At 48.9% G+C, this 25,229-nt stretch overlaps 1 long non-coding RNA gene across 1 annotated transcript in view; it reads left to right on the top strand.

Moving 5' to 3' along the window:
* Positions 1–25,223, top strand: part of LOC123612847 (uncharacterized) — a 204,745-nt gene extending 179,522 nt beyond the window's left edge. The window contains exon 4 of the long non-coding RNA XR_012506491.1: positions 8,105–25,223. This is a non-coding gene — a long non-coding RNA (uncharacterized LOC123612847). The remainder of the gene's footprint in view (positions 1–8,104) is intronic.
* Positions 25,224–25,229: the final 6 nt, after the last annotated feature.

The raw sequence follows: 25,229 nt of genomic DNA, 5'->3' as shown, positions 1-25,229 counted from the left end.
ATATCAGTTGACAGACATTTATTAAGTGCCACTGGCATCATCCTGGGCCCAGGAGAGTGGAAGCTGAAGGAGACAGGAGGCTGCGTGTGGTCCAGTGGGAGAGGCGGACAGGCAGTGATAGTTCCAGGGTTGGTGCTAAGTGCTGGGAAGGAGGTGAGCAGGAGCTGCTGAGTCAGGTGACGGGGGGCACCTACCTAAGGCCAGTGGTCAGAGGGGGCTTCTAGAGGAGGTGCCTCCTTAGGGATCCTTGAAGGATAAACATAGGGAAGGAGGTCATCTTCCTGCCGGAGGGAGCAGCATGTGCAGAGATATTGAAACACCGGGAAGCTTTCCCAGCACGGTGTGCGGGTCTAAGTGCCTGGAGCAGAGATGGGCTGTTAGCTGGGGAGTTTTAGCAGATGTGTCTAGAAAGTCTGGCCCCTCAGGAAGTGCTTCGGGAGGGAGATAAAAGGCTTGGGTTTTGTGCTGAAGGTCCGAGGGAAATACTTAATGGGATTTAGAAGGGAAGTGGCATGGCCTGATTGATTGGCTTTTGGGTGGAGGGTGGGTTGTGTGGATGAGAGCCTGGCCAGGAAGTCACCAGAGTCATGCAGCAGAGCTCTGGAGACAGGAAAAACTGGGACGGTGGCCATGCAGATGGAGAGCTGGGGTGCTCCTGAGAGACTTAGAAGCTAGAAATCTCTAGAACTTGGTAACAACAGGACACAGAGGGAGTTGGGGAATGTATCCCCACCCTACACAGCAGCTGTTCCATGCCTTTAGTGACCCGTGAATGGTCCCTTGCAGAGATGAGGCACCAGGAGGAGCAGGTGAAGATGGCATGTTCCATCACAGACATGCCACTTTGTTTGTGGAGGGACAGCCAGCCAGGTGGATGCCATCAAGAGGCATTTTAGCCTCCACCCCTTGGTGCCTAGGGGAGCTCCAGGCAGGTGACGTGTGTCATCCACACACCAGTGGTAACTGAGGCCATGGGGTGGATAAGGTTGCTCAGGGCAAGGTAAAGGTCAAAAGAAGACAGCTGAGTGCAGAGTTCCGGGAACAGTGAGATTAAAGGGATAGGAGACCGAGAAGTTGATGCGAGGCCAAGGGGGAGAGGCCAGAGTGTGGCAGGAAACCCATGAGAAAAGGGATGCTATGGAGAGAGTTTGAGGAAGGAGGAGTGGTCACTGGTGCTGGCTGCTCCTGAGAGGTGGATGGAGGTGAGCACCAAAAATGGCCCCTGTATTTACAGTGAAGAGAGGCTGTCAGCGGTGGAGGTGAAGACAGAAGTTGAGGATGGAAGAGGGAGGCTGGCAGGTTCTCCTGTTAGAGATGTTGATGATTCGGGAGGCAGTGGTGGGAGAACTGGGAGTACCTGGGTGCATCTGTAAACACAGCCATGGCCGCTGCGCAGATCCACTGAGCCCAAATCTGCAGGGCTGGAGCCCGAGAACCCAGTTTGGAAAAGCTCCCTTGGTGATTCTGCAGAGAGAGCTCCGAATGGCTGGAGGCATGTGCATGGGGCTTAGCATCCAGAGCTGTGGGTCTAAATCCAGCGGCAGCCCATGTGCGCAGGAGACCACGAGTGAATCTGGATTTGATTGTAGCTCTGCCACTCGCCAGCTGTGTGACCGGGCAAGGCCTTGACGGCTTCCGTTCCAGCCTTCTCATCTGTAAGCCAGGGAGCTGATCACCACCCTCGGGCTATTGTGGGGTCCCGGTGAGAAAGCACACCAAAAATGTTGGGCTTGTTAAATGCACTCATTGTTGCTAATATTCATGTTGCTGTTGGCTGCCTGACCTAGGGCAGATTGCACAAACTTTCTGGACTCTCATTTCCTCATTTGTAAAACAGGAGCAGTAGTTTCTTCCCCATCGGGCGTTGGAGGACCAGTGTGACTGTGCCTGGGGGAGCCCCTGACGCAGGCAGGTCAGGACTCAGTGAGTACTCATTTTGTGCCTAAGTTAGTGCAGGACATTGCACTCAGAGGTGGCCACTGGTTAGGAGGACTGTCCCCCCTGCTCCCTCGGCACTAGCAAGTTTGTGATCATGTCGGGTTCTGGATTCCTGCAACCTCCCCTCACCCTCCCCTCTCAAAGTGGGGCTGGTGGTTCTAGGCGCAGGCTCTGCAGAAGCAGTGGCCCCTGCTGGGGAGATCTGGGGGCCAGTCACCAAGCAGCAGCCATCCCAGTCCCGGCCCTCCAAGGGTCTGGGGGTGCTGGTACCCCTTTCAGGACACAAAGTAACCTCTGATTTCATGGGAGACAGACAGTCCAGGGGAAGGATCCTCTGCATGTCCTAAACCCTCGGGAAGGAGGAGAGGTGACAGTTGAGATGTTCATGCCGGCAGGAAAGAACTGATCCAATGCCCAAGATTTTTGCCCAGACAGGGCCCTGGAGCCACGGAGAAGGTGGATGGCTTTGCTGCTCCCTCTACCCAGGCCCGGTTGTGGGGAGACGAAGGGGAAGAGGGAGGGATGGCTGGCGGGAAGGTACAGGGACACAGTCACCCAGCCACCATTCCTGTCCACATCACGCTGTTCTGTTTAGGGCTGGAGTGGGCAGGATGGGCCCCTTTGAGGCCTGAGTCATGTGAAGAAATATGACAATGAGCAGTATTTGCTCAGTGCTTTACAGTTTACAGAGCACTTTCCCTCAGGCTGGCTCACTTGATCCTGATAAGCTCACAGGGCCAGCAGGGATGACCACGCCCACCTTACAGATGAAGAAACAGTGGCTTTGAGACAGCCTGTGTGGCAGGGCCTGGATTCTAGTCTCAGAATATCTGGCTCCAAAGCCAGGGCTCTTCCCACTAAACTAGCCCAGGACTTGCTTTAGCCCTGGACTGAGACACGGAGAGCCGGTTCCTTGTCACGGCGTGGCCACCGCCTTGCTCTGTGACCTAAGACAAGTCACTTCCCTGCCCTGACAAACACAGAGCAAAAAGCCAAGACGACCTCTTCCAAATGGACCAGCTGGCTGTCTTAATGCTGGAGGTGCTTCGAGCCACCAGGGGTGGCAGGCTTAAGCTTGGAAGGGTTAGTAACAGCCCTGGACCCTAGACTCTACCCAGCACCCTAGGGAAATGTATGTGGCCAGAGAGCCCTTTACGCCTCCCAGAAAGCCGTGAAGAATCATCTGCGAGGAAAAGTCTGATTTAGGGGGGAAGTCCACCGACGTCACTGATCACCAGCAGGGTGCCACCATCCTCCTCCCCAGTTCCCTGCCTCTGGGCCCCACCACTCTCGTCGGCATCACTCCCTGGGTTCCCTCTGCCCCTCCCGGGCTCTTCTTCTGTGGCATCTCTGAAGGTTTTAGGCTGAATGGATTTCCCTTGTTCCTCTGATTCCCCAGGGACTGTGCCAAAGTCGGAACACAGTACCATTTTGTGGAATGAATCAGAAACAGAATTATTCGTCTCCCGGTGGATTTATGTCCACCAGGGCTCTGCCAAGTGGGGTCTTCACTTCCCACAGGGATCCATTCTTTTCCTCCTGGGAGATTGACTTTGGTTTCTGCAGCTTTCAGTCACAGGAAATCCAAAACAATTTTTTTCCTTTTTTTAAGGGAAGAAAGAAAGCACTTCTCTCCTAGAGGTCACGTAGGTCAGGCTCTTGGCGGGGTGGAAAGGCAGAGGGTGTTCAGCCTAACTTCCTCTGCTCTCAGGGAGAGCACATCTGATGTTCTGGGGGCCCGGTGGTCTTCCCAGCTCTGCCAAGCAGGAGGAAGGCTGGACTTCCCCAGAGTCCATCCATCCCTTGGCCTGTGGACCACTTCTTTCAATTTCTTCTGGTTCCTTTGACTTTTTTTTTTTTTTTTTTTGGCTCCAAATGCAGATTAAGGAGAGGGACCTAAGGAACAAAGTCTCTCCAGCCGCCACGTGGACGACTCTGGAATCAGGCCACTGCTGTCAACATTATTTGGCGATCCCAGTTGGGTCTCCAAATTATACCTGTAATTTGGTGCATTCCATGTATTGCAGTCTGTCAGAGAAATCCTATAATTATTTTTTATGTGACAAAATTTTAAGGAGTAGCTAAATAAATGGAGCTAAATATAGAGCACTATCTCTGTACAATGGAACGTGGCAGGAGTCAGAGGTACGATCGGGAGCTGGTAGAGGAGAATTTTGTTACTATCCAAAAGGTGGCAGCAAAAATTACCTCAATTAACTTAACAAGAAGCCCGTCCTCCCCTGCCAGCCGGCCCAGGGGCCCTGGCACACACCTTTCCCCTCTCCTGCCAGGATTCCGTGCTTTCCTCACCACGCTGTCCCCGGCTCCATCTGCTGCCCCCGTCACGTCCTGCTTCTCCCTGAGAGCCTCCAGCCCGGCGTTCCAGAAGGAGCAGGGTCAGGAGTTCACGCCTGATCTCAGCGCAGATCAACCCTTAACAGGGAGCCCAGAGAGAAAGGCAAGGGCCTGTTTCCGCCCCACGCAGGCTCCATGGAAAATGAGATTTCCCACAAACCCCGAAGTGGAAGATCTCAGGAGAAACTTGATTCATCCAAGCTTTTATTTTTTGAGAATCTCCTTTGTGCTGGGTGTTCGTGAATGACTTAGACACACAAATGGATGGATGAAATATTTGGTTAGCTTTTTACCTTGTGCCTTTGAGCCTTCTAGGTTCTGGGTTTCCAGCCGTGAACAAAGCAGAAGTCCCTAGCTGCATGTAGCGCACACTGCCTTGGGGGTAAGACGATAAATAGGACACGTGGGGAAAGTGTGCGCTTGGTCAGACGGCAGCAAGTGAAAGAGAAAGTAGGGTAAAGGAGGTAGGGAGGGACAGGGACTGTGACAGCTCTAGAGAGGACAGCCAGAGACCCCTGACACTATTTGGAACAGGGCTGAAAAGCCGGCTAATGGGAAGACCCCCGCGTGTTCCTTCACGGCCACAGGTCAGCGGATATGTCCTCAGCCCCTGCTCTGCGGATGGCAGCCTGCTGGCCACGGCGTTCATCGGTGGTGAGGAAGAGACATGGCCCCTGACATCAGGGAGCAAGGAGGGTTCTGAGAAATAAGGATTTTTTTTTTTTTTAAAGAAAAAAGGGGGGAGGAACACCAGGTGCTGAGGAAAAAGTACGATCAGGTGTAACCCAGTCAGTGAAGATTTTTTTCCTTAAGGACTTTGAAAAGTTTTTAAAGGGCTGTAAATACGGGAGTGATGTAATCAGACTTGAGTTTTAAAAGATGGCTCTGCTCCTGTGGCCTGGAGGGAGCTTGAGTAAAAGAGGCGGTTGATGTAGTCTGTGGAAGAAACAGTGGAAGCTTAGGCCAAGGAAGTGACCATGGAAATGGAGGAGTGGCCCTAATGAGGAGAAAACAGGAGTGGAAGGAGGAATTCACTGGGCTTGGTGACTGGATGTAAGCACGCGGGGAAGGGAGGCCTTGTGGGCGGTCAGTGGAGATGGTACATCCCACTGCATGCATGGGATGCTCTCTGCTAGCTGGGAGCTGGGAGAGGATACCGGGCTCAGGGGCGTGAGGATGCAGTGGGGATGAGAAACTCAGTATCAGGGATGCTGAGCTGGAGATGCCTGTGGGATAATCCAAGCGAGGGTGGGGGCTATCTTGAGGAACTTCGCTATCTCGTTCTGAAGTTCCTGAGAGACGTGGGGGCTGGAGCTGGAAATCAGGGAGTCATTAATAAATGGCTGGTAATATACGCCCTGCAGCGGCTGAGATCACTGAGGGAGGGATCTGTTTGCCTCTGTGCTGCCCCTCAGCTGGCGGGATCGCACCCAGCCTCGGGATTAAATCCCGTGTAATATGCTGCCTTTTGAAAACAAACACACACACACAAACAAACAAACAAACGCTTCAATTCCTGATGACTCAAGTGGCATGTGTCTGGCCCTGATTGTGCAGACAGTTTTACAGGAAGTTGCCAACACAATGAACCATCTGAAGCCTCTAATGAAGCAATTATAGTATGTGGAGTGAACAATCAATCAACTGTAAACTCAGTAGTGAGAATTTTACAGGGATCGAGGGTAAATAACAGGCTCCCTGCGGTTACGTCAGAGTAACCCGATCCCTTATTGGAGGTGAAATATACATAATATGGGAGCCTCTCCGACCCCTCCCACAACGCGGCACGCAGAGAGGAAGAAGTTCCTGTGAAATCCTACCCCCGCCCTCCAATCAGTGCTGCTCTCCAAAGTGTTGTTCTGGCGTCACGAAGAAAACTGTTCACATTTGGGGAGATTGAGGTTAAAAAAGGTCTTTACCCTGGTGGACTCTTTACAGATAATGCAGTTACTCCACCCTTTCTATTGGATGCTTGAATCTAAAACAGCTGTGCTAAGAGAGATGTCCAGTCTATGGCAGTGATTATAGTATTATTACTCCATTGCTCTCTGGCGGCTCTGAATATGTGTTCCCATCCCGCAGGGTAGGTGTTACTGGGCTTAATTCATAACGAGGGCAGAGAGATGGGAAGTTTAACTCAGCTGTCCCAGGTGTAGCACTCAGACATGGGAGAGCTCCATCAACCCAGGCATGTCTGAGGCCGGAGCGCTTCCTCTTCCCCGCGAAGTGCCACCTTCTCTCCTGCGCCTGAGCACCTTAAGTCCCCTCCCCGCTGTTCAGCTCATCCTCTTGATTGCTGGTGTTAGAAGACTGTAATTGAATTCTCCACCCAGGTCCTAGATTTCCCTCCTAACGCACTCATGGGAGTGACTTAGGATGTTTGGGGAGAGTAATCTTGCCCTGTTTCCCCTCAGGAGTAAACATGTCTGGGATCTTCAGCCTTGTCCCACATGACATGGAGGGGCCGTGGCCGCCCCAATTCCTAACAACCATTCCTCTCCTCCCCAACTTCCTTGCCGGAAACTCAGCTCCCACCATAGAAGCTGAAGGGGCCAGAAACTCACTCCCTGGGGAGGATTTTGGAGCTGGGGAATAAGGGAATTGGCGAGGCAGAGGTAAGTGTGTGGAAAGGAACCACCTGGATTCCTGTTCTGACTTCCACTAGCTGCAGGCAAAAATTATTTAAACTCCCTGGGGCCTCAGTTTCCACATCTCTAAAATGGGAATGACCACATAGGGTTGTTCTGAAGACAGAATTGGGTCAAGCATATAAGCACACAGTATAGAGCTGGGCACAGAGAAGTTATGTAATAAATGGATGTCATTATTTTTATTACTGTTACTGAAGATGGGGCCACTGTTCCTCACTGAGTCTTTCTTTATGTAGTTTTAAGGCATGAGGTTTATACATGAATTAGGCAAAGGGATATAAACATCTTAACGTTCAGGAACATATATAATGCCCCCTCTCAAAAATAAAAAAAAAGAAAACAGCTCCAAGCAGTAATATTTGTGTATGTGCATTCATTATTAATTGACTGTTCATTTGTGGGTGTCAAGGAGAAACATTATCCCAACCCCAGGTGCCACCATTTGTCTCAGGAAAGGAATTCCCTTCATTTAGAAAGAATAATTAGATAAATTCTTTAGCCCTCCTTTCAAGAAGCTTATAGGCATTGAAAGCCAAGGATATAGGGTTATGCTTCTTTTTAAGTGCATTTCCATAGGGTCAGTGTGATGAGTAACGTGTATGAAGTTTTTAAATGTCTGCTTTACTGAAGGAGCAAAGCTGGGGGAGTCTTCAGCTGTGAACAGTTGGGTGCGCTTTAAAGCAGGGGTTCTCAAACTTGCGGTGTTCAGACTCATCTGGACTGCGGGGTAAAGATGCAATTGTATCAAGTATCTCAACACTCCCAAGGCGGGCCTTGTTCTTTCGTGGGGTTGCATGTGCCATGCTCTCCGGAGCACCCAGCTCAAATGTGGCTTTAACAAACACCTTATGTGATTCCTGCATTAGTCAGGACTTCCTGAGCTGTGAACGCTGAAAACCACGAGCAAACCAACTTAAACAAAAAGGGATTTATTGGCCAAAGTAGCTGAAAGTTCTAGGGTTCTTTTACAGATATGACCATGTGTATTATAAAAAAAAAAAAAAAAACCCTCTCTCCAGAATTCTTTGTATATCTATTATATCACTTATTATTTTAGGTTATATTTTGTTTATGTCTGACCCCCTCCCCCACCGCCCATCCAAGACAGTGAATTTCCTGAGCTCTGAAAATAATGTCATACCTTCCTCGGTGTCCCCTAGGTCCCAGCACAGATCTTGGCGCCTTCATGGTAACTCAGTAAACTGGAGTTAATAAACGAATGAAAGAGGATGTCTGCGAGAAGACAGGGCCAGAATGAAGAAGTAAATTTCATTTCTTCTGCACCTGGAGAATCAAACATCAAATAGCGTGGAGAGGATTGACCCAGAGCCTTCCAGGAGAGGCTAGAAATTGTTGAATTCTAATTCTTCCCAGAATTCCCTTTAACAAGCGCAACCAGACACCTGGGAACGAGACCTACCACTGCACCATCCATTTGACTTCAGAATGGAAGCCCTAGACAGATTCCCTTGCCTGCAATTATCCAGGCGGAGCACAGACAGGTTAATATCAACCAACACGCTTCTTGATGCCTACACTGTCCCCAGAACCTGGAGAAAGGAATTCTTCCCTTTAATCCTCTGTGGCAGGACAGATGGCACTTACAACCCAACGCAGCACCTGGGAAATGTTTTTCGTGCTACCAATTAAGACGCGTTCCCTCCACTGTGTCCATCACTTGCACCTGGAGGACCACCGGCAACTTCGCCAAGAGCGTATTCCATCTGATCGCCCCACCTTGTCCATTGGGGCGCCGTGCTACAGACTCAAAAGGTGTTGCAGCGGAAGAAAATGAGAGTTGCATGTGAGCTGGGAACTTCCTGGTACACTCAGGAAAGCCTCAGCAGATTCTTTTATGTTTTTAACCCATTTGACAATTACTGTGAACCTACTATGTACCAGCAGACATCAGAGGGAAAAGAGAAGGTCTAATTAGAGTCTACCCTTGAGGAACTCACAGTCCAGTGGGCTAGATTAGTAAACAGCTAATTAAAATTCATTGTGAAAATGCTTTAAGTACCTAGGCTTTGAGATACTGATGAGCACAGAGAAGGAAAAGGCTCACTGATTTTGAGAAAGGGCCAAAATATAGCCTGTGTTATAGAGAGGCCGTGTGTGCTAGCTCAAATTTATATAAAAGTAGCAACTCACATTTTTATAGTACAGTATGGTTTTCAAAGCGTTTTCACATATTTATTTCATTTTATTCCTCCTCTTCCTTTATGGAGAAATTTCTCTTCTTCCCTTTTAACAGCTTAAGGAATTAAGAGTTGGAGAGCTTGAGATTTGTTCAAAAGGATCGAACGTGAAAGTGCAGGACTCAGAACTAGGCTTTTTGATTTCAGCGTTTGTTTGGAACTCACTGTGAGTTGAACAGGTTCTTAGCTATGAGCAAAGTTATAAAATAACAACAAAAGATGACAAAGTGCCCCCTGAACCCCTCTGGCACTGGGCTGTAGCCAGGAATAGCGCCAGCCAAGCAGGACAGCATGGGCCCAGAGAAGGCATCCGTGCAGCCTTCCCTGGGCATTAGAGTCCTGAAACCACCTGAGTGCCTGTGAGGTCTCTTGGACCACGGCCCCAGATGCTTCAAGAAACTTGTTGTTGTCCTGCCCACTGGCGGATAGATTCTTGATGCCTACTCCTTGGGTGGAGTCGGAAGTTAGTGCACCGGTGGGCAAAGTCTCCATCAGGTCTCCTAAACGCAGGGAAGGCCCAGGAAAAGAGTACCTGGCATTTTTCGTCTCTTTTTGTGGGAGCTGGACTCAACTTGCCAAATTTGGCAATTCCTGAGTGTGAGAAGGAAGTTTAGAAGCCAACACTTAGCAACACTTTGTATTCCCTTCACCATTACCTCTCAGTAGTGCCGATTTCCTGCTTTCAAAATTACATTTATTCTGTTTGGCTCCATTTCTAACTCCCTGAAGCCCTTTTGAACCCAGCAGGAACCAGCAAATCCACTCCCAACCGCCTCCTTCGCCGGGCGGCTTGACCACATCTTCACCATCACAATCACGCCAGGAACAGCTCACTTAATTGTTGATCAAACCCATTCATTTAGGTGTGTGGTTAAACCCTCTTCCCTGGATGACTGGCCAAGCCAGCTCTCGAGTTTAATCAGTAAGAGCCAGTGACTTTCCCTTCTGACCGCTGATTGGGAAAGAAGGGAAAAGGTCCTTACTCATCTGCAAAACGCAGCCTGTCTTCCTCTGCTGCCAGGAAGCGGGGCCGGAGGCTCCTCTGTGAAAAGGGGCCAGGTGGGGAGCAGGGCCCGGTGTCAGGGCTGTGGTTCTTACAGATCAGTGATTCTCAAACTGTGGGCTCTTGGGCAAAAGCAGCAGCACCTGGGAACTTGTTAGACGTGGAAATTCTTGGGCCCCGCCCTGGAACTACTAATTCAGAAATTCTGGAGGTGGAGTACGGCCATCTGTGTTCTAACAAGCCTTCCAGATGACTTGGAAGCACGCTAGAGCTTGAGAACCATGGCGGCAGACCCAGGGGCGGCTTCTGACATGGGCTCCAAGCTTCACGGATGCCACCACCTTTCAGTTCTCCTCAGTGGATCTGAATGGGACCTGAAGGAACTTTCTTGAAAGCAGTACATCAGCCTACCCTAGATCTTCCTCCAGGTAAGTCTGCTCTTAAAATGATGATGATGATGATGATGATGATAATAAGTCTTAAAGAAACCTATGATGTTTGGGCACTTACTTCGACCAAGTAATTAATGACTACACCTTGCACTATTTCATATCCGTTATCTCATTCTGCCCACATGACAGCCCTGGAAGGGAAGTTATTTTCAAGACGAGGAAACAGGCTCAGGAAAGTTGATTGACTTGCCCAAGGTCACATATCTAGGAGGGGCAGAGCTAGCGGCCTCTAAACCGTGCCAGGGCTCTGGGGCGTGACTGGGGACGACCCGGGGGAATCCTCCTACCACCATGCACAGTAATTATGTCACCAATACCTCAGCTAGTCACCTCTCTCTGCCAAGGAAGCGGGTCTCTTTGACTGGGTGAAATTCTCAAGAATTGTTCTTTCTTGAGGAGCCTGTCTTTATAAATACAATTTCATACAAATCTCCCATGATCTCTGTGGCTTTGTAACAAAAGTGATCCGGCAGATGAGTGTGCAAGCCAGGCAGTCCGTCCCAGGAGACAAAGACACGGAGTCTGAAAGGGGATCAAAGCAGCAACCAAACCCAGCTTTGTCAGGTTTAGACCCAAATGGAACCATTAACCTTCTCAAGCTCTTGTGAAATGAGAGGCGATTTTTCAGAGACTCCTGAGCTGTCTCTTTACTTTTATCACAATGTTTCTGATCTCATCTCGTTTTTGCTGCTTTCCTAACCTCGCCTGGATCCCCTGGCCATTCAACCCCCCTCATACTCCCCAGACACACACACACACGCACACACACACACACACACACGCACACACACACACTCCTCTGTGGCCTGGGATAAATTCACTGCTCTTTTTTCTCTGCTCCAGCACCACTGATTGCTCCTGAACTATTGATGGCTCCCAGGTTAAAGTGCTTAGCCATGCTCTGGTGTAGCTCCATTTCACATCCATGTCTTCACCTGCAGCAGGACTCTCAACCCACCCTGCCAAGGCTTCCACTGCCCTGCCTCCTCCTCCTCTTGCTCTGTTCTAAAACTGTATGCCTTATCTCTGGACTCCATCATCTCCAGGTCCCACTCATCATCAGCAGATGATCTTGCATCCTAGGTCACAGAAGATAACTGCAGCTAGGCAGGAACTTCCTCCACTCCCTTCCCCTTTGTTTCCTAATTGATCTGTATCTTTACCCATTGTTCGGGACTGGATGTGTCTGCCCAAGTTGCATACGTTGAAGCCCTAACTCCCTGTGTCGTTGTATTTGGAGATAGGGCCTTTAAGGAGGTGATCAAGGTTAAATGAGACCATAAGGGTGGGGCCCTGATATGACAGGATTATTGTCCTTAGAAGAAGAGACACCAGAGAGCTTGCTGTTTCTCTGCACACACATTGAGGGAAAGCCATGTGAGGACGTAGTAGAAGCCAGCCGTCTGCAAGCCAGGAAGAAAGCTCTCGCCAGTCTTTCACTAGTGCCCTCTTTCCCCTAAGTTAGAACTGCAGGGCAGGGCAGGGCAGGAGCTGGGGGTCAGGGATGGGTTTGGAAGGTTGTTGGGTGAGCCAGGAATCAGCACAGAAGGAGTAAGGTGAACTGACTATTTAATGGCTTTAATTAAGACGTCTGGTAAATTTATTTCTTATTTTAGAGGGCCCGCCCTGAAGACTTGAGGTCTGTAAGCTACAATGTCCTTTCAGTTAACGAAAGCTGTGTAACAAACCTCCACAGAATTTAGCAGCTTAAAACAGAAGGGGTTCTATTGTTTCTCTTATTTCCTCAAACTCGGCTGGGCCCAGCTGGGCAGTTCTTCTGGTCTGACTGGTCACTTATGTGGTGGTTTTTGGTTGGCAGGTCAGTGGGAGGCTGGGCCTGTAATCTCAGGACCTCTCTCTCCTTGTGGCTTTTCCATCAGGTCTCTCCAGCACTGTTGCTAGACTTCCAGCAAGGGGGCGCGGGGCTCCTGAGGGCACAGAGGTGGAAGCTGATAGGTCTTCTTTAGGCTTATGCCCCAAACCAGCACGACATCCCTTCCTCTGAGCCCTGTTGTTTGAAGTGATTCAGTGGAGCAGCCCACATGCTAGGGGAGGGACTAAACAGTGTGGCTCCCTGAGGGCCACCACTGGAACAGAAGACTTCCAACATTTTGCATTCATCAACCTACACATTGGGTAAGGACTTTCTGATAGGACTGTCCACATCTGCATCTGGGACTCTATCCTGTTGTTGCTTAACATTTCGAATTCCATCTACTGAAGGACATATATGTACTAAGATATAAGTGCCCCACTCTTGTGTGTTACTATTTCAGGTGACTTTGCACCTTTTTTTTTTTTTTTTTGGAGAACTTATTTCCAATTTTTCGGAGATTCCAAGAATATCTTTTAGCTTTAAGTACTGCCAATTATGATTTTAGAGAGCTCTCACCTTACTGCAGCTTTACCTCCCATGTCTGGGTTTCAGAACCTTCACAGACTCGAGCTCCAACTGTTTTCAGCAGCGTTTAGAAGGCTACAGGTATTTGGCAGATAAGCTCGGATAAAATTTTGAGTTAGCCCGAGTATTTTCCATCTTCTGTACGCACATACCTCCACGTTTCTAATATATGGGAATTTCCTATCATTTCAGGCAGCAGCCAGGGCAGTCTAAGCTCACTGCCTCAAGGAAGGGAGGCTACAGCCAAACAAAAGAGAATAAAGGCATCGATGCTCCATCTTGAGTTTCAAAGAAACTTTTCAAAGTCCTGGCAGAGAAAACAGATTGATAGAAAAGATTTCTGAGTCTCAAAAGCTTGGCTTTTCTCGTGCCCTAAGCCATATGCTATGATGTTTACAATAGAATTGGGGGAGATTCTGTGATGATATATTAAAAAATATAAATATATGAAGAAATATATAAAATAACAAATACATTATAATATTTTAAAAGTTAATGGTCTGGTTTTGCCAGATCCATAGAGATTCCAGGTGCTGCGCTGAGACAGGGGGTCCCTAGGGAAAGGAACAGTGAGGATTTCTGAGTGGGGTCCCTGAATGTGGCTCAGCTTAGCAACCATTCCAGGATGGGTTCTCTGCAGCTAACTTCGAGATGAAGTTCAGGGTGCAAAATGCTGATTAGGAATCAGCATCCAAGAAAGGAAGGGAAAGAAGGCAACACTGGGCAGGGCGAGAAACTGAACTGGGATGCAAGCCTGGCAAAGCTTTGGAGCAAATATTACTCATCCAAGTACTCTGCTGGGTGGAGTGGCTGGACCTTTATACCTCCACCTTGCTCGGTCATCAATACAAGCTGCTCTGGGAAGGGCATGACCTTGAGGGAGGTGGCTTTCTGCATCTTGGAGCAGCTGACAGCTGGAGACCATCTGCTGACTGCTCTCACTCCCTGCAGCTGGGCAGCAAGTCCTTCCATGAAAAGGGATCTGGGCAGCAGCGTATCTCCATGTCTGTCACACTAATCCTCTCCTCCCTGAGCTTAATCCCAGGCCAGGAGCTGATAGAATGCTTGGTTAGGCTTGGAAAGCCTGCAGAAAGGGCCTGTGCAGGGCTCCCCAAGAGCAACCCAAGTGAGGGAGCATAGTGGACTGAAGTGGAGATGGAATGGCAGACAGCAGGACAAGGAGAGAGCCGAAGCCAGCTCTCCTTGCCTTGCGTGGCCCCCATGCCGTGGAAGAGTGTCTGAAAGTTCCCTTCGCCCCCAAGAGGGTCTGGTGTGGTTAATAGACGTTCACACATGGGCTGCTTGGACCAACTGACACCTGGAGTTTATGGTGGGCAGGGGACATATCAACCAAAAACGCGGATTAACCAAAGACCACAAAACGCAAAATTCTTAGTAGATTCCACCAAGGACAGGTGACAGCTATAAACCAGCTCACCCCCCTCTCTTTCTGTCTGGGGCTAGGATTCTATAAAGCCCCTCCCCACCCTGCTACCTCTATCAGCTTAGATAAATCTCAGGTTATGGGCAGAAGGAAAGAGTGGAGAAAATCCAAATTGACTGGTTTTTAAACTTGAGGTGGCAGAGAAAACCCCTAAGTGACTGAGTTTATTTAGAATTACATAGATTGGAGTTTTCTGCCCCTGGATAACATGGGGATACCAGATAGATACTAAGTTCAATTAAGAGAAACATTTTTAAAATTATATTTTTGATTCAGTTGTGCCATCAATTGAAAATTCTTACTGGTATATAGATACAAAATGATCAAAGAAGTAATTGTTGCTTCAGTCAGTAGCAGAGAGAGAAATGTGAACCAATGAAAAGATCCAAGCTTACTCTTGGCCAAGTGTGCGACACAACTGGGGATGCTATGTTAGAATCCAGATGCTCAGTTCCTGCTGCTGCAGTGGCTATTAGGAGATGATTTCTGTCAATTGACTTGGATGCAGATACATAGATAATCAAGACCTTAAATTATTTATGTTTTGCAGTTCTACTTTTGTGTATCAGGCTTGAGAAAATAACCAGGTAGCATTCCACCTGCCATACAAGGATCAGAGAAAGCAAAGAAGTGGGCTAGGAGACTGGTCTTGCAAAATTCCAGGTGACAAAGTATTGACCTCTTGCACCTGGGGGATGGCAGTAGAGATGAAGGATATATAAGAAATTGGGATGTTTTGGGGAAGTAGGGTTAAGACTTGCTGATGGACAAAATGTGTGTGAAGGTTAGGGCATGACCTCAAGTTTTTGGCTTAAGAAACTGGGTGGATAATGGTGGCATTTACTAACGTGGGGAAGATCCAAGGAGGAAAGAGTTTTGCAAGGAGATGGTAGAAAGCAAGAGATCCATTGTGGCCACGTTGAGTTTCTGATGCTATTAAATACCCACTGGGCTCTGTCTCTTGACATCTAGTCTGGAGTTTGGTGAAGAGGATGAGGCTGGAGATGCTAATTTGAGAATCATGAGCGTAGAGGTACATTTAAAGTCCTGGGACTGGGTGAGATCACTTACTGAGTGAGTTACTGAATAGAGACAGAGCAAATCAAAGGGATGATAGGACCAAGGGTACAAGATTATTATAGATTTTAATTTTCTCCTTTATTGCTTTCTCTATTTTCCAAGGTGTTTACAATGAAAATATATTACTTTTATAATCAGAAAACAAGTCAAGTCATAATAAACCTGCTGTTGCCACTCAGAAACACATCCACACCGCTTCTCTGCTCCTTTTTCAAAAAAAGCATCTCGCCGAAGTAGGGCCTTAGACACATTAACGTGCGTATTTAATTGGGAACCTTAGAGACAGTGTTTGCATTGAAATCAACATCCCCATCTCTTTCGAGTGCAAATGAGCCTCTCACACCCGGGCGCTCCCCTAACCCGCGTCGTGCTGCTGATTGAGCCTGTGCCTAATTACGTGTCGCTCCTTGAGTTCTGGAGTGGGTAATAGCGATGTTGATTTGCCGAGGCTGGCAGTGATGACTAAGTCATTTTCCTCTTCATGGGTTTTTCTTTTCCTTTTTTAAGTGAAGAGAGAGTAACCCCGCCTGTCATGCCGCTCATTCTGCGGGCTGACGGGCTTGTCTCTGGTTAGTGGTTGCCGGGGCAGAAGCCCGGACATCTCGAGATGTTTTGTCAGAAGTCTTGGTGAGAGGGAGTTTCTGTAACTCTTCCGGGATGACTTCCAGGCAGTGGTCAAAGGGCTTCTTGGCCTGAACATTTGTTCATTCAACTAACATTCACTATGTCGTGCTATTCAGTGCTCCTGGCCCTACTCTGAGCACAGATGGATAGGGCCCTAGGTAGGCAGGCTCTCAAGGAATGCTGTCTTGTGATTCCATTTGAGTTCAGTTTGTTAAGGATCGTGATGAGGGAAGTGTGGGGCAATATGGAAGCACATAATCTGGGGGGTATGGTTCAGGGTCAAGGCTACTTGGAAAGGATAATGATAGTTAACCTTTACCCAATGGTCAGGCACAATTCTTCTTGCTTTATATCGATGACTCCTTTATTCCTTCCAGCAACCTATGAGGTAGGTCTTGTTATTCTCATTGTATGGAATTAAAAACTGCTGCACAGAGTGGTGAATCTGAGATGAGTTTTTAAAGGCAAAGAGGCATTAGCTAGGTTGGGGCAGACGGAAATATTCCGAGCAACTGGATCCATGGGTGGAAAAGCATGGAGAATCCACCGAGCGTGAGGAATGATTTGGGGGACTGCATGGTGTTATGTCTGGCTTCTATGGAGCGGGGGCCAGGGAGGATGGAGCTTGAGGGTCTTGAGAGGTTTGAGGAAAGAGAGCGATGGAATCAGACCTGGCAGCCTTGCGCAGCCTGGTTGGCCTGGAGGGAACCAGGTAAGTGGCTGTAGTAGTCTTGATAAATAATGAAAGCGAAGCCACCACATCTGGAAGGGTCATGGCCAGGGGCAGGTGGACTCAAGGGCTGTCATGCAGTGGACGACTGGACGAGGGGGACCTATTGGAGGGGAGGAGCTAGTGTGAGGGAGGAGTCTGGGCTGGGGTCCAGGTTTCTCCTTGGGTGGCTGGGTAAGTAAGTGGTGCTGTTTCCCCAAGGCTGGGAGCCCCAGGGGAGGAGCGGGCCCAGTGTAGACAGATGGTGCAGGGGATTTGTTCTCTGCGGTGTCTTGAGCCTGGATCTCTGGGGAGCAAAGCAACAGAGAGACAATGAGTATATGTGGTTGGAGACTTGAGAGCGAGAGCAAGCAATCCAACAAACTCCTCTCCATCTGCTTACCTACAGTCTGACTTTCCGGCTTTTTCCTGTAAACTTAAGGAGCGGGTGATATTGAAAATATCCTTACAAGCAAAGGATGGTAAATGGAAATTAATTGGAAAGCACTTGTTATTCGTGCCTTAATATGTGTTAAATGTCATTGATATTTTGTCTTTTTTTTTTTTAACTCTAATTTAGGAAAAATTAAAAATATATATTCATGAGAGCGTTCCTAGGCTTATTGCAGACATTGCCCCCACCGCCCGCCCCCAGTTCTCTGTAAGATCTTAATTTTCCCAAACCCAAATTCTCCTACTCTGGCAGTTTTCAAAAGCCCCTTCTTGGAGGTAGGGGAGGCAGTGCTTCATTTATAAAGACACTATTTCTCAGACAAGAAAAAAAAGACTCAGAGGGTAAGTGATTTTCCAGTGGTCCCATTCTGAGTCAATAGGGAGGTGGAGTTCTAAAACAGATCCATCAGACCCCAAAGGCCCTTATTACCATCTGCCCCCACCGTCTCCCCGAGAAGCGGGTTGGAGAGATTATAGGACACAGGCTTGGGGAGAAGGACTATAATTCATGAATTGTCTCCAAAGAGAGACTTCTGGTTCTTGAAAACAAATGAGTGCTGAAGAGTTTGGAAGACAAGAGCAGCAGGTCTGCTAAGCACCCCTCGAGAGTCAAGGAAACGGGCTGAGATGGGGGAGATATGGATACTGTCCACTAGACTCTCGAAATGTTTTCCTGTGGCTGGAGAAGTTCACCAGTATCCTTTCTGAGCTAAGAGATGGCTGAGGAGTAGAAGCATCAGACTGAAAAGGACTCAGATGTGCCCAGATCAGCAAAAGGTTCCTGAAGATGAGGACATTTCGGTGTGGAAAGAACCACCATCAGAGCCTCGGCCCCTCCTACTTTGTCGATGGATTTCCGCATTGGAACAGCCCCTCGGAGCACCAGGGCACGCTCTCAATGTTTATTATATTACTCACCAAATAATTATCCAGCACCTATGTAAGGGGTACTGCTGGTTGTATAGCCAACATCTAGCCCCGCTTTCCTCCTTCCTAATTGAACCCAGATTTCTCTCCCATTCCATTGCTATCCCAGATGGAAACCATGATTAGCCTAAGACAATCAGATGATGGTGGTTACCTGGCAGAAGTCCAGGGCTGTATGTGTGGGCTAAGTGATGCTGACCCAATGAGCTTACAAGAAAGCTTTCATACGCTATGCTTGGGAAGAAGTTTCCCTTCTAGGTGTGAGAAATAAAATATGTGGCATGCGAAAGCCATGCTGTAACCACAAGGGGACCCAGCCTCAGGGTGGAGCTGGTGTTGATGGTGGTCAGAGAAAAGAATCAGAACGGAACCTGGGCGACATCACTGAGCCCCTGATCCTCCTGCATGCGTTTCCTACCGTATATCTGGACTTCTGACTTGGTGAAATCATACACTCCCTCATTGTTTAGGCCTGCTGGAGTTTGCGTTGGGATTTCCCTTTACTTGCAGCACAAAGCGTCCTCACTCAAACCAGCCTCCTTGGTTCCAGGCACAGTACCAAGCACTGGGGACACAGCCAACCAGTGGGACACGGTCTTCATTCACTGTGGAGGGGAGAGGCTCACAAGTGGGCAGAACGTCTCCGTTCTGAGTCCTCAGCGCAGGGCTCTCAGTAAGCCCTGAAGGCTTCGGAGGCACCTGGGAGGGAAACCTCACCTAACCCTGGGGACTAGCGAGCCCCGCCCAGAGGATGTGGCTCGTCAGTCCAGCCCTGAAGGATGAGCGTGAATTTGCTAGAAGAAGGAGATGTACTTTAATGGCCCGGAACCTTTGTTTCCAAGGGCCAGAATCTTCCAGCCTCTTTCTGGGCTCATACTGCTTACGTTTAAACCGGGACAGTGACTAGATTTCTGGCTCTGGCCAGACTGAATGACTGATTTAGGATAATTCATAGAAACCAGACATCTCCTCATGTGGCGTCCACCAAAGCATGCTAGCTATCACGTGGGTTCTGGAGAAGACACTTTCCTGGCCGTGGCAAGTAGGAGAGGGTGGGACCCAGGGCGAGTGGCTTTAGAAGTACCCTCTGAACACCTGCAGAGAAGTATTTTGCAGAGCAATGCTTTAGGTTCTAGAAGACTTGAAGAGAATTGCCCTAAAATAAAAATTAAGTCTTTTATACAAGAGTGGCACTTGCTCAATCTGACATGAAAGCTTTGAGGAGATGGGCGCCAGCCTGACCCAGCTGAGCTTCTGGTGAGATTGTGAGGTCCCTTTTGGCCACACCGCCTCTCAGAAATCGGTACTGATGCTCTCCTGCCTCACCTCTCGGGCAGTCGGGCCACAGATACTGACTGAGCATGCTCGCAAGGGGCAGGTGTGCTCATAGGTGTGCAAAGCGTGACGGGAAGTCTAAGAGCCCCTGCCCACAAGGAGCATGCGTTTCACACTCTGTGGCTCTCCTCCAGCCCACGAACTGCTGTAGCTCCCTGCATTTTCATGCTGTTATTTTATGACGAAGGGAAAGGCTAAAAACCTAAGGTTTCAAAGTAAAGAAGAGGAGGACCTGGCACTCAAACCCAGGAGCTCAAGCTGTAAGTGAAATCCTCTGTTGCCGCACATTAGGCCTGAAGAAGCCAATCCTTCACATTTTTGCAGGGCCCAGCAAGAGGAAAATCACTAGATGTAGATTCAGTGGCCACATGTCAACGGCCTACCACAGGCCAAACAGCCCCTTCTTTGTCACCTGCTTTCATCTGAGGTACTTTAAGAGAGAGATGGCATCGTGTCCTCTCTACAGACGGGGGAACAAAGGTCCTGAGTCGTTAGAGAGTTAGCCACGATGGTGAGGATGATGATGGGTTGCTTGAGTTGGGCACCGATCATGGGCGAGGCACTGCACTAAGGGCTTTGCATAGTTAATCCTGTTCGTAACACGTATGTGCCTAGGCATTTTCACTCCCAGTCACACAGATGGGGAAACTGAGATGTAGGGAGGTTAAGCTGATGGCCCAAGTGTTGTACGAGAGGGCAGTGTCACAGCCTGGAACCGCCAGGAGCCCTCAGGATGGACCACCAAGTGAGGGTCCTTGTCTTCGCACAGGAAAGAATCCAAGAGCAAGTCAAAGCAAAGCAGAAGTGAGTTTGTTGAGAGAGACACACACTCGAGAGGCAGAGTGTGGACTGGCTCAGAAAACGAGGGCAGCCCCAGGGTGTAGGGTTGTTGGGTTTTATGGGCTGAGTAACTTTGCGCGCAAATAAGTGGGAGGAAGATTCTTGCTAATTTGGGGAAGGGTGGGGATCTCCCAGGAATTGGGCCACTGCCCGCTCGTTGGCCTTTTATGGCCCATCTCAGAGCTGTCATGGGGTAAGGAGGAGTGATTTTTAGTATCACAGTGAAGGCATAATGAGCTAAAGGTCCATGACCAGACTGTTCCTGAAGCCTCCTTGGCCTCAGCTGGTTCCACCCGGTCTTTATCGCATCCCAGCAACCGCACCCTGTCTTCCTTTATCTAGTGGCTGTGTCCTGCCCCTTTCCCTCCTGCCGCGTGACCGGGCACTCTTCTTCCCAACCACACAGACGGGAAGCCGAGGCGGAGCGAGGCTACCTTGACGGCCCAAGGCCACACAGTAAGTGGAGGCGTCAGGATTTGAACCGAGGCAGCCTGGCTACAGAGACGCCACTCTCAACCAGCTCTGCTCTACTTATCCACCATCTTCAGTCACAAAATTCTGTGAATTTTCACTTCACAGAATGAAGATTCAGTCATGTTCACCAAATTCCAAGTTCTGTGCCCAACTCCCTGCCCTGCGATGCCTCAGATACTTTGGCACTTGGGTTAGCGTCAGAAAGCCCATCTGGGCACAGTTCCTTCTTTGACCCGAATCTGAAAAGGCGGGGGGTGGCCACAGACCTGGTCCCCCCCTCCCCCCCGGTTTAGATAAGGTTTTCCTCTTTTCCTCTCTTTGCCCTTGGATAACCCTCCTCCTCTTCTGGCCTGCGTGACTGTTCCTTCAGCACGTCTCCCCTTCCAAAATGCCCAGCAGCCTTGGGCTTAATGCCCTGGTGGGATCAGAGGACACAGAGGCAGGGCTTCCCAGCTGGACGGGCCCCTGGGAGCCAGAGGCCTGGGGAGTCTCGGATGGGCCCAGGCCTGCAGCTGCGGTCTTCCAAACAGCCCCCTGGAGTGGGTTCTGTCAGCTCGAGGGAAAGGTCAGCATTTCAATCTCGTGTTTTCACACATCTTAAATGGATTTCAGAGGCACTGGAGCTGCCCCTGCTCCGCTCTTTAAACAATGTGGTGAGGCCGCTGGCGCGTTGCTGGAGGCTGCATTCCTCCCGCATTGTGATGTGGTTTTTGGAAGTCATGCATGCAGTCGGCTAAACCAAACTAAGCTGCTTCATTAATGGGAGCAAACTCAAGAGGGAAATTGTGAATAGAAAAAAGGCAAGTTTGCTTTCCACCCCTCATTCAAAAAGCCAGATAATTAAGTAGGCGGGGAAAGGAAGCGTCCCCTCTGATTCCAAGAGCGTACTCTGTCGCTCGCCTCTTCCTCTCTTTGCTGGGTAGGGGGGGTGGTGGTGGTGGTGGTTTGTATGTGTGTCTTGGAGGCAGGGGGTGGGGTATTGTAAGGGAAGTTCTAGTAGATGATCTGTCACCCCGGATCCTCTGAGTAAGCCTTTTCTGTCATAGGGAGAAGATAATAACTGTTTTCAGTTCTGTTCAGCCTCCCGGTACCCCCTACTCGGTCCTCTTCTACCTGGCCCTCAAGAGCAGCTCCGAATCTTCACCTCTCCTCCGGCCCACCCCCACCCCTCACTTTGGATTCCACCTCCAAGACCAAGTTCGTTGGCACGAACTCAGGGACCCCTGCACCTCCCCACCTGCAGACGCACCTAGAGCACACCCCCTTTCCTCTTACTTCCCCTCCGGGGCACAAAGGGCCCCTCTTCTTTGCAAAGCTCTGCTGTGCCCTGGATCCCAAGGTGAGCTTGCTTGTCAGTGACCCTGCAGCTGCCGTAACTCCTTCCCTCGGGTGTAATGAACATGTCCAAATCTCTCAGATTCCAAGAGGAAGCCTTCCCTCAGACCTGCCTCTCAAGCTCCCATCCCTACTCTTGCCTGCGTGCTTTCGACAATATACATCTTGACACAATCATCTACCCAGCTTGTCACAGCCACACATCCCCGCCTCCACCACTGCCAGTGCTGGCTGCTGCTACCCCGCCTCCCCGCCCCGCCCCGTGGCTGGCCACCAGTGATGTCTAATCTTTGGCCCCAGTGGACCTCTCCATCCATTCCTGTTCACCTCTGGACAGCAGAAGAGGAGGAGGACGGCCAACGTGAGCTGTCGAGGGGGTAGTGGTGGTGTCAGTTCTCTGACGTTTTCTCAGGGAGAGAGCCCAGCATTTCAGACAAAGACATTTTTCATCTACCAAGCTGCATATTTTTACTTAGATATTTAAAAAAGCAATCTCAAGCTCTGAAAGAAAATGTAACATTGATGCCAAATCAGATGAGAACTAACACTTGGTATCAACAGGAATATATTTGAATTTAAAAAGGCTAGCTGCATCTGACAGCAATGTGTCTCAGCGACTTAAGCCTAAGTCTGGGTGGGGGTGGGGAGGAGAAGTGACGCATCTCCAGTAAGTGTTTACAAAGATGGGGACAGGTGACAAGTAGGGGGCCCATCTACGGCCTGTGACATGTAGGAGGGCAGGGAAGGCTCCACGTCAGACATTACATTTAGGATGTCTTAAACCGACAGGTGATTTCCAGTAAAGGAAAGGCGGTCAGTACTGAAGGCAGAGGGAATGGCAAGTACAGGGCAGGGTGTTTGGAAAAAATCCTGATGTTTCCAAGAAGTGATGAGCACAGTACTTTGAAGCATCTTATGGTCTCTGTGATCAGGTGCTGTCCCCCGTCACACCCCGGCCCTGGAATATGGTGAGTTGCAAGGAAAGAGCACAGCCTATAGCTGTGTTTACTATGCTTAGGGCTGAATGCTCACCAGATGTGTGAGTAACCAGTTCTTCATATGCCTCCCTAAGTCAGATGTGTGCTTTTAGACACAGAAAAAGACGCATTCACAGTCAAGGCTCTTTCCCCGGAGATGCCAGCACCAACATGGTGGGGATGGGGGTGCAGACCCTTCAAAACAGGAGGCTATTGGTCCAGGAAGCCACAGCATCTTCAGGTAGTCATTTCTCCCACGCCACAGCTCTATCCTCGCTACTCATGAGCTCTTGGAGACAGCTGCAATTGCTCTGTCTGTTTTGTTTGTTGCTAGCACCAAGTATTTGCTCAAAAATATTGGTTAAGGGTTTGGGGGGGTGGGTGTAGCTCAATAGGAAAGAGCATGCCTAGCATGCACAAGGTCCTGGGTTCGATCCCCAGTACCTCCATTAAAAAAATCACTGGTTAAGTGCATGGGTAATGGGACCAGCATCCCGTGCTTTCCAGAGGGTTTCTATCTCCCCTAGTCCAAGAGCACACATGTGTAAGTTCCTGATTATGGTACAGGTTACCTGCTCATGAGTCCTTCCTGGCACATTGGTGGACAAGACCTCATCCTTTCCAGCCCCTTCTGGGTAGGGGGTGTTATATGATCAGGGCTAGCCTGTGCTACTTCCCAGATAAGCATTTGAGTAGGTCACCTCCAAGCTCTCAGCAATGACCCCAGGATTCTTGTGTTGAGAAGGCAGCATCATCAGTTGGAGGAGCTGGGACTCCTGAACCACTAGATGGAAGGGCATTTCCCACTGACCCTCACTGGGGAATGTGTGTCAGAATTAAACCTCTTATCATGCAGTTGCTACCATGACTAGTTTATCAGTATACCCCTCTTCCTCTACACAAAACCAAGTGGGGATATGGATTAGACATGAACTCAACAAAAACACTCTTCATTAAATAAATATTTGATGGAGGCCATGAGAGAGGAGTAACGCTGCTTTACAATGCATAAGTCCATTACATCACTTCCTCTCCTTTAGGAAAACACACAGAGGAAACTTCTCAACCTGTAGTTCTAGAAGAGGTTGAATTTCTCTGGAGCATTCAATAATTAAAGTTACTAAGAATGTGATTGGGGGGGGCAGGATTAGGCTTATTTAAAATGGAGGTGCTGGAGATTGAACCCAGGACCTCGTGCATGCTAAGCACGCACTCTGCCACTGAGCTATACCCTCGCCCCAAAGAATGTGATTCCTGATTGACCCTTTTTTGCCATGCCTCCCAGGAAGCTCAGAGCCAAATATGTAGCTTACGTATAGGCTCATGGAATGTATTTATATAATTTACTATTCAGTCATTTTCCTTTGCTTTCTCTAGTTGTAAAAGTCGCTTAAAATCTTTCTTTTGTTAAGATGATAAAGACAAGAAAGGGTGAAAACCTAATTTTTAGGCTGGACTCTGGACATGAGCCATTCTTCTCTTGACGCTAGTGAAGGCAGACACAATAAATCAGCTGAGTTTAAAAATCAGTGCTGTTGATTTAAATTTACTCTTCTGGGTTTCATGACTATTAAATTTTCCTTTGATTTATAACAGGGTAGCTCAAAGAATAAGTTAATGATGATAATTACTGGTGCAGAATGCATAGCAAGATAGTTTGTGGCAGTGGTTGTGACTTGCAGTTAGTTTTAAATAACTGTGCTCATGGATTCAGGGTCCCCAGATGATGTTTAATCACTGGTGTTTCCTCCTTCTGAAGCCTCATACACCACTTTGATTCATGCTTTTGAAGGAAAACATTCCCTCCATAAAATTCCCCCTGTTGATGATAAATATCTGATGCAGAAATATTAACATTTTAAAATCCCAGCTCACACCTCACCTTAATTTTACCTTTGCTTCCCGTAACGGTGTAGATTCAATGGCTTGAAATACCTCTCATGTACATGCACTGAAAGGCAATACTATGTAATTTCTACATTTCATATCTGTAGTCATATCTGTAAATGATTTACAACAGATGCACATAGACA

This window comes from Camelus bactrianus, chromosome 4 (genome assembly GCF_048773025.1).
Source record: "Camelus bactrianus isolate YW-2024 breed Bactrian camel chromosome 4, ASM4877302v1, whole genome shotgun sequence".
Taxonomy (NCBI): domain Eukaryota; kingdom Metazoa; phylum Chordata; class Mammalia; order Artiodactyla; family Camelidae; genus Camelus; species Camelus bactrianus.
This window is presented reverse-complemented; position numbering and strand designations above follow the sequence as displayed.